This window comes from Monodon monoceros, unplaced genomic scaffold, assembly GCF_005190385.1.
Source record: "Monodon monoceros isolate NGI ecotype Baffin Bay Population unplaced genomic scaffold, NGI_Narwhal_1 Super_Scaffold_3, whole genome shotgun sequence".
Lineage (NCBI taxonomy): Eukaryota > Metazoa > Chordata > Mammalia > Artiodactyla > Monodontidae > Monodon > Monodon monoceros.
In genome coordinates, this window is record NW_021703780.1 from 100,765,721 (window position 1) to 100,785,074 (window position 19,354).

Consider the following 19,354-nt stretch of genomic DNA (forward strand, 5'->3'; position numbering starts at 1 on the left):
GTGGGTAAGCCGGAGGATACGACGTGAAAAACCAATGTGCTAACACCCAGCAATTCCTACCAAACAAGTTCCTCCAACAATAACAGGAAAACTGCACCAAGAGCTGGCCCTCAGGGGCCCTGAGCGTGACATCATCACCGATGAGCAGCAAGGGGAAGCTGGGAACCTCTCCGTGTCACCGGAAGCTGATACAGACAAGGGCAGAGCAGCACACAGCACTGCCTGGGCATCTTTGGTCCCTCCTTTCTTCGGGAGCACTTTGCTCTGCTCCCTTCCATCCGACTCCACTGCGCGTGCCCCGCCCAGCCCCCAGCTACCCAACACCTGCCCAACAAGCTCTCCTGCTTTCACAGCCACAGCCATCGTCAGGCGCTTCACGCCCCAGCTATTTCAGCTGCAAATCCTTTCACCCAGAATGATCTCCTCTGAGTTTTCTTGTCCTTTCCCTTTCGACATGTAAGTATGGCTAGGCTGCCATGACAAAATGGGATTAATGGGAAAATAAGAGTACCGCAAACCTGCTTTCAGTCCCATCACGTACTTGCTACCTGGGCTCTCAAATAACACAGCTGAAAAGCGCAAAGCCCAGCGCCCCTGAAGTCACGTGCACAGTGCTGCACACCAGGCCCGCTCTCGCACTGCACGCAGTCCCGATCCTCCCGCCTCGCGTTTTCAAGGCCCACCACCACCTCAGTCAATCAGGCCCGGAATCTCACAGCCTGCTTCCACGCTCCGCCACGTCAACATGTTTGGAAGGTCACGGGTCCACTTCTCTCCTCCCCTCCATGTACTTCTCTCAGCCAAAAAATGGCCCAAGTAGGGAAAATACCCTGCCCCTACTTCAAAATACATATTCAGAATACATTAAATACATACCAGACAGACTTACATGTATTATTAATGGACCTTCTAAAATGTAGTTAGATTTTTTTTTAAAGGGGTACAGAACGAATTATGCTTCCATTATTAGGTTGAAGCCTATGAAATGTCAGTTTTGAAAGTCAAAACCAAGCAATGAAAGGGTTCACGGTCATGTCTAGCTAGGAGGGATTGAGAGGAGACACAGACTGTTTTCCAGTTTCCTTCTGGACTGATCAAGTGCATCATCGCCTGCTCACCTGTCCGGAAGCCTCCTATCAAATCGGTTTTCATATGACATCATCCCCTCTGTAGGTAGCTCTTCAAGTGTCACACAGCCAAAAGGAGGCCCCCCCCAGGACAGGAGCCGCCTCCCCACTGGGCACTTCCCTAGCATGGCACCGGCCGGGCGTAGCCTTTTCAAGCTCAGACGTCTACAGACCGCACTTCCACCCCTGCACCACGGAGACAGGAAGCCAAAAACCAACTTAGTTCTCAGATTCGGACACACAGTGTTTGATTCTGGCCTGTGAACAGCTACAGGTGAAGTTATTGGTTGACTGTGTGCCCAGGGAGGGGGGTACATGGCAGGACCGGCCCACATGAGCTCCTCCTCTCCCGCCCTGACCTGCCCCCACCCCCAGGGCTCTTGATTACGCAGCCTCGCCTCTCCACTGGGCTAACAGGGGTCCTGGGCACCAGGCTTCACCCTCCTCCCCTCGCAGACCGTGGGTACCTGCAACACAGGAGACCACGGACAGGACTTCGTATCACAACATGCACAAATGACGAGCTACACCTTTAGAAGATAACAAGCAAGAGAAAAAAGAAAGAACTGGTTGACCCAGTGTACTTTTTCTGTCAAAAAGGTAATTGTTTTTCGCAATTCAGACGGCTAACATTTCCTCAAAAGCCCTGAAAATAAAGACTGGTCCAATGGTCTACTCTTTATCTGTGAAAATTAATTAGTAAAAAGAAACATTTTAATGCATGCCAAGCCTGGCACATTCTTATGGAATCTGCTATGAACAACCCTCCACTAAGAAAGACAGAGAAATCTAACTTGTCAAAGTTAGACAAGAACAGTTAACAATAAAAACCCGTCCAGGGGACTGCCGGTCCAGTGGTTACGACTCCACACGTCCACTGCAGAGAGCACGGGTACTATCCCTGGTTGGGGAACTAAGATCCAGCACACCACGCAGTACGGCATGGCCAAAAAATAAATAAAATTTAACAAAAAAATCCATCCAGAGTGCCGATTATGAAGTAACGGTGTGTGCTCAAATACTGCAAGAAAAGACCAGAGATGGCAAAACATGAAATGCTTAAAAGCATCATGAACACAGTTTAAAACCCAATACTTGCTTTCCAACCCATTACACAAGGCAACAGGGATACATACAAGGATGAACAGATACGTACATTGCCGCCCAAACCCAAGGCTCTCCGGGGCTCAGTACAGGTTTTCTACTGTTTGTACAAGCCCTTCTGTACGGGAGCTTGTGGCGTGGTAGGTGCTCCACAAAACCTGCTGACTAGACAAGCAAGTATACGGTGTTTGTCCCAGACACATGGCAGGTGGACTGGAGGTAGCTCCTTCCCCCTACCAGGGCATCAAGGCTTCCTCTAAAGTTCCTGACAAATGCATCTGCCTGACAAACTGATCAAGAAAACAGGACAAGCGCAGGAGGAGCACCAATTTAATCAGAAGCAAACAGGTCTTTGAGCACAGCTTCAACAGAGTTCTGTGAAAGAAGGAAAACTGCCTAATTTATGAAAACGTATCATGAGGCAGAGAAGCCAGGAAGACAGCGGCACTGTCCCAGAAACAAAGAATGGAACAGAAGCATTCACAAAAGACACAAGTAGACGAGAAATCAGTGTGTGTGATAAAAAAAAATTTCTAGTCAGTGAGGAAAAGATGACAATACAATGAAATACTGAGGCAACTATGCACTTGGAAAAAAAGAGTCTGACATCACATCATACAGAAGAATTCCAAACGTGCTAAGTACTAGGAAAAAAATAACCATTGTTTTTATTGTCCTAGGAAAGGAGAAGGCCTAAGTATAATATGAAACCCAGAAAACAAAACAAATTGACACACATGACTACAGAAAAGTTTTTATACTACAAAAACACAGCATCAACCAAACCAAGCCAAAAGAAACAAGCCAGGAACACTGCGACATGAAAAAGCGTTGATATTCTTCCTATATAAAAAATATTCTTACTGTATAAGAAATATTCTTGATACATATATATGTTTTTTGGGGTTTTTTTTGCGGTATGTGGGCCTCTCACTGTTGTGGCCTCTCTCGTTGCGGAGCACAGGCTCCGGACATGCAGGCTCAGCGGCCATGGCTCACGGGCCCTGCCACTCCGCGGCATGTGGGATCTTCCTGGACCGGGGCACGAACCCGCATCCCCTGCACCGGCAGGCGGACTCTCAACCACTGTGCCACCAGGGAAGTCCTGTTTTTATTTTTAATAAATTTATTTATCTTTTATTTCTGGCTGTGTTGGATCTTCGTTGCTGCACACAGGCTTTCTCTACTTGCGGTGCGCGGGCTTCTCATTGCACTGGCTTCTCTTGTTGCGGAGCACGAGCTTAGCTGCTCCGCGTCATTGTGGGATCTTCCCGGACCAGGGCTCAAACCCATGTCCCCCGCATTGGCAGGCGGATTCTTAACCACTGTGCCAACATGGAAATCCCTTGCTATATATATTTTGTTTGTTTGTTTGTTTGTTTTGGAGGTACGCGGGCCTCTCACTGCTGTGGCCTCTCCCGTTGCGGAGCACAGGCTCCGGACGTGCAGGCTCAGCGGCCATGGCTCATGGGCCCAGCTGCTCCGCGGCACGTGGGATCCTCCCGGACTGGGGCACGAACCCGTGTCCCCCGCATCGGCAGGCGGACTCTCAACCACTGCGCCACCAGGGAAGCCCCGCTATACGGTTTTTTAAAAACCCTCACCTGAGCTTTCAAGAACAAAAGCCAATTCACAAAAGAAAAATGGCTAATCTTTTAAGTTTAATCCATTTATCAAAGAAATGGAAATGTTAAACAATGAGGCACCATTTAAATTTTCCCCACTAGTTAAACTGGCAAACACTAAGAAAATTGACAATTGGCAACTATATAAATAGAATTCTCCAACTACAAATATTAAGTACGCAACCTTCCTGGGGGTACTATAGTAATGAGTACCAAATTTTACGTACGTATGACCACTATATCTCAGGGAAACTACCAGGTAACTGGACAAAGATAAACAGTAAATAATTTTGTGACAGAGAAAAGGTAGAATTCCCCGAAGTGTTCATTGAGAGGACCGTTAGCCTACGCCAGCAGCAGCAGCACACAGCCACGAGCAACAGCAGGCACTGACACGGATGGGTGTTGAGTGAAGTCTTTAACGAGCAAGAGACACAGAGTGTGCACTGTATGACCCCCTTTAAACAGAAAAAGGTAAGTCTGGAAGTACGGTCACCAACTATCGGAAGGATGACAGAGAACCATTCACTTTAAGACTTCTACACTGCTTCTGTAATTTAGAAACAAGTCATTCTAGGAAAAATCTAGCCACCTAGCAGTGAGGTCCCCCCCGCTCCTCTAAAGAAGTGAATGAGCAGGGCTCCACATAGGTGACAGCTTCTCCGTGGCTGAAAGGGTCCTTTACGTTTCCATGATGTCATCTTGCCAATTAGGATACTGCAAACGCCACTGCAGTATGAGCAAGAGCCGAAGAAAATTAGAATAGGAAGGATCCTGCGGGCACTTAGTCCCCCCGATCCATGGGAGATACGGGCAAACCCCAGTGGATGCCTGAAACCACACATAGCACCCAACCCTGTTCATTTTGTTCTTCCTATACATACACACCTATGATAAAGTTTAACTTTCAGTCAGGCAAGCAAAGAGATTAACAGCAATAACTAATAACAAAACAGAACAATTATAACAATATACTGTAATAAAATATGAATGTGGTTTCTCTCAAAATATCTTACTGTACTGTACTCACCCCACCTCTTCTTGTGACGTGAGAGGATAAAATGGCGTTGTGCCACTGCTGGCCTTCTGACTACACATCTAAAGGCGGACCATCGCTTGGAGCGATCCCAGATGGTGGGGCCATGGCGGTGTCAAGGCCTGGACGTCTGGAGCGGAGAATGTGGACAGTTGGGGATTCCAGGTGGGGAGGAGCGAGATTTCATCATGCTACTCAGAACAGCACGCAATTGAACATTACCAATTGTTTACTTCTGGAATTCTCCATTTAATATTTTTGGACCACGGTTGACCGCAGGTAACCGAAACTGCAGAAAGCGAAACTGGGGATAAGGGGGGACCAGTGTACTCTCATTTTCCAGCAGTGGAAACTGAAGCTTAGCAACTCCATTGAGATCTATCCCGTGGCCCTGCTTAAGGAAGCCTCTACAATCTTCCAGCTTCTGGTGCACCAATTTCAAACAAGGTGAGGAATTTTCAGCAGGGAGCACAACAGATGTGTGTGTGTGTATGTATCTATCAAAAGCCACTCGGGGAACGTATTTTTAGTTCTTTCTTTCATATGGTTACCTTTGCAGGGAAAACATAAATTAGTCTAGGATCTGGGAGTTCCCTGGTTGCCTCGTGGTTAGGACTCAGGGCTTTCACTGCCGCGGCCCGGGTTCAATCCCTGGTCCGGGAACTGAGATCCTGCAAGCTGCATGGTGCCCACCCACCACAAAAGGCTTATTGGTTTAAATAAATAAGTCTGGGATTTACCCTAAGACCCTCTCCTAGAGTAGGTAGAACATCTATAACACGTGTTTAAGACACACATATACAGGTCCCAGGGATTCAGTGAAAGGTGGGAATATGATGGGAAAAACTTAGGAAATGAAGCTGGTGGTGCCTGAGCAAGGCAGGACGCCAACAGACAGAACACGGAGATGAAGGGGAGTGGCAGGAACCGAACTGTAGGAAGCAGGGAACAAAGTGTGGTCAGGAAAAGGTTAAATACAGCAAGTCAGGGCAACACAGGGTCTGCATCAAAAGGACAAAGCCAGGAAGACAAGCTGGAGACAGTTTGTGTAGAAAAACATAGGGTTCTGCGCCAGGGAAGGAATGGGACCTAAGGACCACTTCAAGACTATCCGGTAGCACTTCACAAGAAGGATGGGGGGGGGGCTGGGCGAGGGTACTGAAAATGTAGAAGGCAAGGGAGGGCTCACACTCAAACGTTCCTTTCACGCCCGCCTACTTCGTGCAAATCGAATTGAGATTATCCCACTTATCATTTAAAAGAAATAAATTTCTTACGATAGGAAGCTGATTTGTGAGAGAAGATTTATGGGCAACTTGGTATTCTTTTTTGCATTTAAATTATTGGCTAATGGAACAAGAATCTGCAAATGAGGCACCTTCCCCCAACAGCTATTACCCACGGAAGCCAGCCACTGTAAAACTAGCACCATTTCTCCAATATTTCCAACTCTGTGCTTTCCAAGTCAAGCGCCTCTTGATCCCTTGAGCAGTGTGACTCACTCTAACCAGTGAGCTGTGAGCAGAAGTGACGTGTCATCTCTGGGCTGGAACACTTAGTCACGGGAGCAAGACCCTCCAGCAGTTCTCCTTTACTTTGCCAAGACAGCCAACAGCGTCCCACACTGTTGCGGCTGCTTCTTCAGCTGGAGTAAGGATGACACAGAGCCCCTGGAAAGTCCATACTGGACATGCTGGCCTTTTTTTTTTTTTAGCTGTACGTGGGCCTCTCACCTCTCACTGTCGTGGCCTCTCCCGTTGCGGAGCACAGGCTCCAGATGTGCAGGCTCAGCGGCCATGGCTCATGGGCCCAGCCGCTCTGTGGCATGTGGGATCTTCCCGAACCGGGGCACGAACCCGCGTCCCCTGTATCGGCAGGCGGACTCTCAACCACTGCGCCACCAGGGAAGCCCCCACGCTGGCCATTTTGAGATTGTTACTACAGGAAAACCCAGCCAATTCAGTCAGATGCTGCTGGAAAACTCACTACCTGGAAATTTACATTTCAAAAGAAACAGACTAGTCAAAGCATCCCTCTTTGCAAAAACACTTTAAAAGAACACTTTAAAAAGATCACTAAAGTTTACAAAGGCTATTCTCTTCCATAAGGTGCTATTCTGGGCTTCCCTGGTGGCGCAGGGGTTAAAAATCTGCCTGCCAATGCAGGGGACACGAGTTCGAGCCCTGGTCCGGGAAGATCCCACAGGCCCGCGGAGCAACTAAGCCCATGCGCCACTACTACTGAGCCTGCGCTCTAGAGCCCGTGAGCCACAACTACTGAAGCTCGTGCGCCTAGAGCCCGTGCTCCGCAAGAAAGCCCCGGCAATGAGAAGCCCGCACACAGCGACGAAGAGTAGTCCCCGCTCGCCGCAACTAGAGAAAGCCGGCGCACAGCAACAAAGTCCCAACACAGCTAAAAATAAATTAATTAAAAAAAAAAAAAAGTACTTGTCTTTAAAAAAAAAAAAAAAAAAGAGGGCTTCCCTGCCGATGCAGGGGACACAGGTTCGTGCCCCGGTCCGGGAGGATCCCACATGCCGTGGAGCAGCTGGGCCCGTGAGACGTGGCCGCTGAGCCTGCGCGTCCGGAGCCTGTGCTCCGCAACGGGAGAGGCCACAGCAGTGAGAGGCCCACGTACCGCAAAAAAAAAAAAAAAAGAAAAAAGAAAAAAGAAAAAAAGAAGGTGCTATTCTTCTCAGCATTCTTGGGGTTAAAGACACATCTGCCAACCTGGAATATGGAGCGCTAGTCGGGATACTGAGCATGTTCTTTCAGGCTGCTCTTGCATCTGAAAAAATATTCTGACAAGGCAAATGCTGCTGCTTAGTTTGAACTTGGAAGTGAAGCATCAACAGGGTAACCATTAAGCTCTACAAAAAGTAAAGAGATTATCTGTCTGTGTGTATATATATACTCTGTTCAAGGTATCAGATTCATGTGTGGGGAGGGGAAAAACTAAGCCCACCTTCTCAAAGAATCAAGTTCCTTGGAAAGCAATTCTTGTTACGAGGACTCTGCAGCCCCTGGATCAACAGATTCTTGACTATGATGCTCCCACTGTTCTAAATGCAGGTGCCAAACCAAGAGCTAAGAGTCTGTATTAACAGACCACGATGACAGTGCCTTTTTTTTTATTTGTTGGTAAGACAGAATGGAAAACGAGAGTTACACACAACTATTTTTCAATAGTTTGAACGTTTGATATGAACCCTAGATTATCTCAGGCATTTAGCCAATAAAACATTGCCCATAAACTGGTAAGAAGTGTCCACACGGGCTGAGTGGCTCAAGAAGAAAACCAAGCTAACTGCTCTCTTTCTCCAGCCCATCCCCCCAAACCAGCTCTTACTTTTAACCTGTGTTAAAGGCATTTCTGAGCAAGTACCTCTCTGAAGGTTTAAGCATGCCACCTGTATTTCAGTCCTAGCCCCACTCATCCTTTAATGTGTGTTTCTTTAGGTAAACTATAAATCCATAACTGGGACAGCATCAGTCTTACCCAATAGCATTGTGACCATCAAGTGAAAGGATTACGCCCTATCCTAGCACCACCCAGTGAAGTACCACTTTGTTAAACATAAATCCTTCAACATGGCACTGGAGTTCGTCCCCTCCCCACCACAGTCTGGCCCCCATACATACTGCCATTCCCCAATTTGAGGTACCATAGTCCCTCCATCTGCCCTACGTTCCCCCACCTCGATTCGTTTGCTATGCCATTCCCTCCAACTACAATGGCTTTCCCAAGTCTCTCCTCCATATCAATTCATCCAAAATCTACTCAGCACCACCTAACCCAGTCATTGAACACTTCCAGCATTTTTGTGACTCTCACCTGTCTTGTTTTTACAATTATTCCTAAACCTCCAGTGTTTTTTATTTGATACTCCCCACAGCTGTCAGCAGTATTTTCTTACAGTAGACAATAAAACTGTGTCAAATGAACACAGAACACATAATTTATCATTCAGGAAGGCTATCCATATTAATCAGTGGCCCAGAAGCAAAACTTACATGCTACAGATAGTAAAACAGTGTCCAAAGTGAGAACTGGAAAAATATTTTTAAGTTCACTGAGTAATATTTCAAGATCCATGCTAGAATAATGATTCATCCCTGCCCTCAAGGAGATTCGAGTGGGGGAAGGGCAGGGGCATGTAATATTATTCCAATCAAACCGAGGTCTACAGTGGATGCACAAAGCTCAAGATCACGCAGCCAGAAGGCGGCTGGTCAAACACCAACTAATACCTAAATGGTCAGTCAGAACATGCAAAACAGACCTAGTCCTAGCACGTGTATGAGGGAATCCAAGTGTCAGACGGAAGAAGAACTTCAGTGAAAGCACTCTCTACCATGGCTTGATTTATACCCTACAGGTGACACTTTGAAGCCAATTCCATCCCCAGGAATGAGTCCAGATTATAAATGCAAAAACTAACCCATAAGGGCAACTAAGGGGGGCTAACTGTTCACTAGACTGAAGTCATTCTGCTTTTCTATCCCCAACGGATTTAAAAAGCATTTACAAGAGGCAGTCTCAAGTTATGACACATATGGCTCCAGAAACAACCTCCCCACCCCCTCAAGGATTCCCCATGCTGGTACTGGAGGGAGATACGATGCTAGCACCACAAGGGCAAAATGAAAATAAGCGTCAGCAAAGATGTGGAATATCTGGAACTCTCACATACCGCTGATGGGAGGGTAAAGCAGTATACAGCTTCGGAAAGCTGGCAGCGTCTACCGAGGTGCAGCATATACCGTTACGGAATGAATTTTGTCCCCCACCCCCCCCCAAGAATTTATGAAGTCCTACCCCCTGGTACCTCAAAATGTCAAAATATGACTGTATTTGGAGACGGAGCTCTCAAAGGGGTGATTAAAGTTAAACGAGGTCATGAGGGTGGGCCCTCATCAGACTGGTGTCCTTGTAAGAGGAGGTTAGGACACGGACCCCTATAGAGAAAAGACCATATGAGGTCACAAGGAGAAGACGTTCACCTACAAGCCAAGGAAAGAGGCCTCTAAAGAAACCAACCCTGCCAACACCTCGATCTCGGACTTCTAGGCTCCAGAATCATGAGAAAATGAATTTCTGTTGTTTAAGCCACCCAGTCTGTGGTATTTGTTATAGCAGCCCTAGCAATATACAGATACACACGCCAAAACTTTCCACTCCTCAGTATTAACTTATGGAAATGTGTGCATACAGTCATCAAAAGACAAACCCAAGAATATCCATACAGCATTTTTTTTTTTTTGGCCGCACCGCATGGCATGTGGGACTTCCCTGACCAGGGGTTGAACCCGTGCCCCCTGCAGTGGAATCGTGGAATCTTAACCACTGAATCACCAGGGAAGTCCCGATACATCATTATTTTTACCAGCCACAAACTACAAGCTACCCAAATGCCCATCAATAAGTTAATAAAAACACTACGGTGTATCATATAATCAAATACTACTGAGCAATGAAAATGGAGTTACCACTGCACCCAACAGAAAATCTCACAGGCAACAATGACTCAAAGAAACAGATACAAAAGGATACACAGTGTATGATTTACACAAAATCGAGCCAGACAAAATTAAACTACAGTGTTAAAAATCAGCAGGAGGAGGGACTTCCGTGGTGGTATAGTGGGTAAGACTCCAAGTTCCCGATGCAGGGGTCCAGGGTTCGATCCCTGGTTGGGGATCTAGATCCTGCATGCATGCCATGACTAAGAGCCCGCATGCCACAACTAAGACTGAGTGCAGCCTAAATAAATAAATGAATATTAAAAAAAAAAAGGTAAATGGAAAACTAGAACAGTTTTTTAAAAAGCAGCAGGAGGGGATGACAATGACCTGAAGGAGGCACAAGGGGGCTTATTTCTGAGTTTATGAAAACTCTCGAAGTTGTTCTTTTATCTGTACGCTTTTCATATGCCCTACTGCAAATTCACAGTTCACTAAAATGTAGAAATGACAAGTTGCAACAACCTACTGATCCATTGTCACCACGGCAAAAAAACCTCATTATGGTACTGAATGCATCAGGTTCTTCACCCGTTGCCACTAAACATTTGAAAAATACAGCTAGTCTCCGGATCCCAGCTTCCCACCACTGAGTGTTTATCTAGAGGGGTCCCACAAGTCAAAGGATGCAAAGAATATCCAGGGCCCTCCAAAGTTAATCTCTCATACCATACTTTTAAAAATAGAATCTCATTAAAGTATACATTCATAAGAGTTAAACAACCAGTTAACACTCCGGTCTGCCTCAGAGTAGTGAATTGAATTTTTCTTCTTTTTACTTCTGAATTTTCCTAGCTTTTTTTTTTTTTTTAAAGAAATGACTTATTTAATAATCAGCAAAAGAGAAATGTCATTTTAAATAAAAAACAGTGGAAGAAAGATACGTTTTTATAAGGAGTCAAATGCTGAGTGCTTTACAGCAATCATGAATAATCAAAAAGCCAGGCTGGTGCATCAGAAAGAGCCTCAGCTGTGTTTCAGGAGACCCGGACTAGCATTAGCATAGCCGGGCCACCTGAGCACCCAGGCTCGGCCACCCTCTTAAGCCTGCAGGGCTGCTGGGAACACGAGCTGAAATCCTATGTGAACTGTTAAGCACTAGGCAAACATTAAAAAACACTGAAAGACAAATACCATGTAGGAAAAGCTTCTACAAAACATGAATGCAGACTTCCCTGGTGGCGCAGTGGTTAAGAATCCGCCTGCCAATGCAGGGGACACGGGTTCGAGCCCTGGGCCGGGAAGATCCCACATGCCACGGAGCAACTAAGCCCGTGCACCACAACTACCGAAGCCTGCATGCCTAGAGCCCGTGCTCTGCAACAAGAGAAGCCACCGCAATGAGAAGCCCGTGCACTGCAACAAAGAGTAGCCCCGGCTCACCACAACTAGAGAAAGCCCGCACACAGCAATGAAGAACCAATGCAGCCTAAAATAAATTAAAAAAAAAAAAGAACGTTCTTTAACAACCATCAACTAAACAGGACAGGTTGGAGGACTTTAACGTGGCTCTTAACCTGTGGGCTGCCCAAACGACCCAGAGTTATTTCTGGGGCCCCTGGCCTGTAAGTACACAGAGAACTGTCGGTAGCCTGGCTGAATAGCACATGTAAGAGGCATTATTTTTCATAAAGTCTGTGCTGTTCCAATCAGGTTTTTTAAAGGTTAATTCATAGTAGCTTTGTTGTGTACTCTCAAAACAACTCAAACGGTAATAAATTTTTAAAATTAAAACTGCATATTAAGATTGGAAACCAATGATGTAACTTTTTACTTCACAATGGAAATTTTAAAGTATTCCCTAACTGAGCTGAGCTTAAGTCCAGGAAAGGCAGTAGTAAGAGCAAGCCCTCTAGCTGTGAGAGGGTGGGGAGACCAGAGAAGGCGCTTCCCTGCACCTGGGGACGGGCACGCACGCAAGGCCACTTGAGAGCCAAGCAAGGTCCCTGCCTCCCTTGATGGGCTTGCTTAAACGTGCTCTGTGCGGACAGCAAGCAGTCCTAGACAACCAGGATATGGACAACAGAATCAGTGAGACTGATCTCCGCGGCAGTGACGACATCACCAAAACAGAGAGCCCCGGGCGAGGCCTGAGATCCCCTGCATTAAGCCCTGCATCTTCAGGGAGATGAACAAGGCCAATACTGCATGTCACCAATGGAACCAACTCCCAAGCTCTCTTCCTCCCCCATGGAGACATTCTGCAAGTAGCTATTCTTAAATTGTTTTTGAAATCACAGCCTGGAGTACTAAAATTGAAACTAGTCGGAGACGGTGCTAAAAAGCCTGTTCTGATTTCCCGCACCGCATCACTTTTACTTCTGATTCACAAATCACACTAACCACACCGCCATTAACAAGTTTTAAAATATAAGTGCAAACTATTTTTCTGTGTTTAATGCCATATGCGGGAAGGAAAAAGCAGAAAATACAGGGAAGGTGCGAGAGCAAATAACTGAAGAGATCAACACACTGCAGCAAACTGCAGACAGAAGCACACAGCTCTAGCAGACGGCAGTCACAGACGCAGGTGTGATCACGCAGAGGAACAAATGCCGGGAATACAACCGCCACCTTACAGGGGAGACAGGAAGCAGCAGAAAGCCAGGAGCAGCGAAGTGGGGGGGGCTAACTTCCCCAGCTCCAGCCTCCTTCAGGGATGACATCAGTGCCAGGTGAACCACCGTCTGGGCCTCATGCAGGAGGACTCCTCCAGACTTCCCCGGAACACCCGGACTCCAACTCCCAGACCAACAGCCTGGTGAGTCCTCCTTAGCCATATGTGAATTACGTAGATGGAGAGCCAGACAACTCATGACAGTAATAATGGTAAACATTTACATCAAATCTCAGAGAGAAATAGTGCATAAAAGGGCTCTCCCACGTGTGGGGTCTGGGCTTGCTACACCTTTGCATAGAAAGACTAACGCCAAACCGAAGGGCAAGGATGTTCTCAGGGCAGGTCCCTTTGGAGATTTATTAAAAGCTAATCAAACAACCAAAACGTTCTGCTTCGCCTGGTGGTGGGGTCAGGAACTGGATTCAAAGCCACACCGTGCTATAAAGCAATGCTCTTTGTTTATGGGGTCTGGGGCAGGGGTTAGGCCTGGTTGGCACCAAGAAATATTTCTGCTCCATGAGGCTGCTAACAATTACCTGAAAAACTGTCCAAATAAAGCTGTTTTAGAGTATCTTCTACATTCCACTCCCCCTTCTGTTTGTCTACTCCTGAAATTCTACCACAAATGCAAAACTCACATCCCCTCTTAAAGAAGGGGAACCAGAGGACTTGTGGGACGTGGGGTGGCGGAGGGTTTTATCTAGGATGATACTGGTACTGAGACTGGGAGGCGGCACATGAAACTTCCACTGTCGGCTAAAGCAGCAGCCCCAGCCTGCCAAGCGCACCTCTGCTCAGACAGCCCCCGAAGCGGACATTCGCTCTGTAAGGTGACAGTGACACCAACCCCCTCTTCAGTGAACAACAAAAAATGCTGGAGAGCAAAAGGTAAAACAAGTTTAGAGATGAAAATTACCCTTCAAAACACACGACCAATTTAGAAACTGTGATATTATCTTCTACGAACTCTCTTCAAAAGCAAACCAAATCAAACGCTGTTGCTAAAATGAACAAGGCTTTCAAGTTACCCAGAACACCGTGCCGCCTGGATTACTCTGAATGCACTTGCTGAGATGAAAAATAACTCCTCTTTACAAAAAATCTCAAATTCTACCGCCAAGCCATTCCACAAGAGAATCCCTGGCCATGGTCACTCACCATCTTTAAATTCCTTGAGGATAGGAACCAGGCCTATCTCCCTGAGTCAATAGGCAATGCCTGATACATGGCAGATACGCAAAACATCTGATGAATGGATGAAACGCTACTCATCGCTACACTCATCTAAATGCAAACAATACTTAAGGCTACCACACTTAATACCCACTTAAGGATATCAGGCTGGGTAACAAGGTTTAAAAAAAAAGAAAAGAAATCAGACTACAACAGGGCTTGGACAAGATCTTCAGGAGAAGTACTCACAACTCACTTTCCAGTTCTTGGACTCAAATCTGAACAAACTCTCCTAAGTCTGAAGAGAGAAGCACACCAACAGAAGACTTTATCAATCCATGGATGAGAAGTCATGCGGGCCGTCAGCTGCTTCAGTCACAAGGAAGAGACAAGAGCCTGTTCTTTTGGAATCCAAAGAGAAGATACAGTATTTTCAACAGGAAAGAACCACATGGCAGGACTGCCAGCCCAGCTCGTTTGACAAAAGACGTAGGTAACAAAAACTTTCAAACCTCAATTGAGGACTCTGCTATGATACTAGAGCTCCCAGTTTACTGGCACTACACTACTTAAAAACAAAAAAGTGTGTTAAAACTCACAACTGCAAACGGAATATGTTATGGTTTTAAGGCAGAACTAATGGCACCAGAAAAGGCTTCCCAAATGACATCACTAGAAAGAAAGGAGGCGGAGAGAGGCAGATACCAGGTGGCAAAAGATACTTCACAAGCTTCAGGGGCATCAGAAAGCAGTACAATCCAGAGGCCGAGCACAGTGCTCTGGAGTCTGGGCGCCTGGACTCAAATCTCCGCTCCATAACTTATTAGTTCTCCGACCTTGGGCAAATGACTTAACCTCTCCGATCTTCCATTTCCATATCTATAAGTGGGCACAATAATGGTACTTGACAAGTCTATTCTGAGAATTAAATACAATAATCGGTGCAGAAATATTGCCACGCTGCCTAACATGCAGTAACCGCTCCAATGTTTGCTACTGTTATTTTCAATTTTCCCAGTTTTGCGAACCATTCCTTTCGGGGAAGCCCGAACTGAACGCCCTAAGCGGGCCCCGCCGCGGTCCGAACCAAACACAGCTCTGCACCCAGCCACCGTCTCTCCCCCAGCAAGTTTGGAAACTTCTTCCACGCCTCAGCGTAACGTCTTTGTGATAAAAAGCTCCCAGTCGCGGGAGCCCGAGGCGCCCGAGGGAGCCCGGGACACGTGACCCGGGTCCCCGCGGACTCGCGGCGTCGGGGCCGGACCCTCATCCGCATCGGTAGGACCGGACGGCGGGCACGCGGCTCTGCCTGGCGCCGGAGCAGGGTGGGCGGCGCCCCCGCCGCTGGTCGGCCGGCCCCCGCCCTCGGCCGCCGCCCCAGTGCCGGGCCGCCCAGGCCAGGTCGCCCTGGCCGTCTCGGGCCGGACGCCCCGGGAAACGGGCGTGCGCGGCGCCAGCCGGGGTCACACCCGGCGACCTCTGACACCCCCGCGGACGCTCGGCCGGCCTGACGCCGGGCCCGAAGACACGGAGCTCCCCAAGAGACCGGGCCGGGCCTGCCCAAGACGCGGACGGCGCGCACCGGCGACCTAGGGCCGGGAGGGGGATGGGGCCGGGCCGCCACTTACCGCGGCCGCTCCGCTGGGCTCCGGGCCGGGCGCGTCGCGAGGGCTCCGCCGAGGAGGAGACGAGGGGTCGACAGGAGCGAAGGAAAGTCCGAGCTCCGATTCCGGCGGGCTCCTCGATCTGTCCAAGCTTCCAACGCCGCCGCCGCCGCCGCCTCGGGCTTTATGGCCAAGACTCCGGCTCCGCTCCCACTTCCGCCACCGCCGCCGCCCCGAGCGGAAGTACCTGTCACGAGACGCTCGACGCCAGGGCTGCGGGAGAGGAGCCCCGCCTCTACCGTGCGTCAAGTTCAGCCGCCTCGGGCCTGGGCCTGGGTCACGTGGCCCAAACATGTCTGCCCCCAATGGATGCGGCCATCTTTGAGGCCCGGCCGGGAGCGGGGTGGCGCCATGCTGGACCCACCCACCGATGCCTCAGACCCTGAACTTAGCACCAAAAGAGAAGCAAAGAAATTGAACCCACTAGAGCTCTGCGGAGGGCGGGGCACCCTACCCAGCTCCAGCTCCACCTGCACACATTAGAATCTACTCAGAACTTTGGCTCCATCTTCAAAAACATGCTCCTCTCATAGCCTTTTCTTATTGGTTCATGCAAACTTCATTCTTTTGGTTGCTGGGTACAAAAACTTTGGAATCATTCTTGATCCCCGTAGTGGGTTGAATAGTGACCCCCCCCCTACACATCCTGGAACCTGTGGGTGTGACCTGATTTAGAAAAAGGGTATTTGAAGGCGTAATTAAGGCTCTGGAGAGAGACCATCCTGGATTACCATGGGGGGGCCCTAAATCCAATGACAAGTGTCCTTATAAGAGACACAGAGAAGAGAAGGCCACGTAGAGACGGAGTCAGCGGCTAGAGTGAGTAGCCACAACCCAAAGAATGCCAGCAGCAAGGGCGGGGAGAAACGGTGTTGAGTTTAGACTTTTGTATTTGAGAGAACGTATTTCTGTTTTTTTTGGGTTTTGGGTTTTTTTGCGGTACGCGGGCCTCTCACTGTTGTGGCCTCTCCCGTTGCGGAGCACAGGCTCCGGACGCGCAGGCTCAGTGGCCATGGCTCACGGGCCCAGCCGCATCCGCGACATGTGGGATCTTCCTGGACCGGGGCACGAATCCGCGTCCCCTGCATCGGCAGGAGGACTCTCAACCACTGCGCCACCAGGGAAGCCCATTACTGTTGTTTTAACTACCAAACTTGTGATGATTTGTGACAGCAGTTCTAGGAAACTAACTCAACTCCCCTTCTCTCGGACCCCTCATCCACAAGCTTCAAAAGATATCCGGAATGTGACTCCCCCTTTTCTGAACCGCCATCATTTCTCACCTGGATTATGGCAACAACCTTGGTTTCCTGCTCCCACCTCATTCCCTATCCAGTCTTAACACAGTAGCCAGAGTAATTCTATAAAAATGTCAAACCATGTCATTCTCCTGCTCAAACTATTCCCATAGGTCAGAGTAAAAACTAAAGGCTTTACAAACAAAAGGTCCTATCCTGGGAATTCCCTGGCAGTCCAGTGGTTAGGACTCTGCCCTTTCATTGCCAAGGGCCCATGTTGGATCCCTGGTTGGGGAATTAAGATCCCGCAAGCCGCCAAAAAAAAAAAAGTCCTGACCCCTTAGATACTTCTCGGACCTCATCTCCTTCTAACATCCCCTCTGATCAGTCTGCTCAGACTACACTAGTTTAAGAAAAGAGAAGGCACACGTGTAACTAAAGCCTTTGCAGTTGTATTTCTTTCGATCCGGACAGTTCTTCCCTCAGATATCTGTATGGCCACTCCCTCACTTTCTTCATGTTTTGACTTAAATGTCATCTTCTCAGTGAGAATGGCCGTCCCTAAATAAAACTGAAGTTCCCCTTCCTATCACACTAGACATAAAACATCCCCTTGCTATCTCCCTCCCTGCTTTCTTGTTTCTTCATATTGCTTTCTTGCTTGCTTACTGTCCCTCTCCCCCACTAGAATGGCAGTTCTGTAAGGGCAGGGATTTTGTCTGTTTCATTCATTGCCATATCCTCGATTACAACAGTGCTGGGGCACAGTAGATGCTCAGTGAGTACCACTTATAGACTATTCAGGGCAATGCAAGTTGGAAATGGACTCTGAAGCCAAGAATTATGGTAATTCCACCCCACTCTGCAGCCATTCAAGATGCTAGGCTTAAAGAAACAACTAGAGAACACAGAAAAAGGCAGAGCACAAAAATAAAAAGAGACCTGTGAACTCCCAGCTTTCTAAGAAGCAGACCAAGATGGCTATTCAAATGCAAACATGGCTATTTCTCATGAAAAAGAAAGGACTACTCCGAAGAAACCCTTCAGCCAAGAAGGTGGAGTCAGGAGCTGCAGAGAACTATTCCCAAGGAGCAGGATTGGACCCTTATCAGAAAACTGACAACATGTGCCTAACTGGATTTCAAAATTGCTGTGACCCAGTCGTAGCTATGTCACTCCTGTTTTTCCCCTTTTGAAAAGAAGGGTCTGCTCCGGTTGTCATATGCTTGTCAACTCTGTTTGTTGGCTCTGTGCTGTGGAGAGTAGAAAACATTTCCGTAGCTCACAGGTCTTCAGATCAAGAGAAACATATTTGAGAAACTGTTCTTGAGGAATCACAGGAACTTCATCTCCTGAGGGGCCTCATTTGCACCAGGACCTGATTTACACAAGATCCACTATGAGCCAATGATGTACTGGGATGAGATTTTTAGGGCCTCTGGGAGGAGGTGAGCATATCTGGCACACAGGAGAACTAGACAAAAATCTGTGTCCTGAAGGTAGAGCACGGTAGATTAAAAAAAGTGGTAAATTCTTTGTTCCTCCTTCCTTTGAGCTGTGGAATCTACTTCCCTTCCTTTTGCATTTGGGTTGGCCTTACTTTTTTTTTTTCTAATAAATTTATTTTTGGCTGCGTTGGGTCTTCGTTGCTTTGCGCAGGCCTTCTCTAGTTGTGGTGAGCGGAAGCTACTCTTCGTTGCGGTGTGCAGGCTTCTCATTGTGGTGGCTTCTCTTTTTGCAGAGCACGGGCTCTAGAGCGCAGGCTCAGTAGTTGTGGCTCACGGGCTTACTTGCTCCACAGCATGTGGGATCTTCGCGGACCAGGGCTCGAACCCATATCCCCTGCATTGGCAGGCGGATTCTTAACCACTGTGCCACCAGGGAAGTCCCTATATTATCTTTAAGTTTTAACTATGGGACTGTATTAACTACCAAATATTTAAATTAGGGAATTCCCTGGTGGTCCAGTGGTTAAGACTCTGTGCTCCCAATGCAGGGAGCCCACATTCGATCGATCCCTGGTCAGGGGACTAGATCCCCGCACGCCGCAACTGAAGATCCTGCACACGGCAACGAAGATGCCGCGTGCCGCAACTTATAAGACCCGGTGCAGCCAAATAAATAAATTAAATTTTTTTAATTAAAAATATTTAGATTAAAAAAAGAAATCCACAGAGTGATAAATGGGATGCAGGTGATAAGATGGGCTTCTCGGACAGTGAGGGAAGTTGGAGGAGAGGTGATA

At 47.9% G+C, this 19,354-nt stretch overlaps 1 protein-coding gene across 1 annotated transcript in view; it reads right to left on the reverse strand.

Annotated features, from left to right (window-relative positions):
* Positions 1–16,055, reverse strand: part of RAB7A (RAB7A, member RAS oncogene family) — a 69,725-nt gene extending 53,670 nt beyond the window's left edge. Inside the window, exon 1 of the mRNA XM_029244259.1 lies at positions 15,836–16,055. The gene's annotated coding sequence lies outside the window, so the exon portion shown is untranslated. The remainder of the gene's footprint in view (positions 1–15,835) is intronic.
* Positions 16,056–19,354: the final 3,299 nt, after the last annotated feature.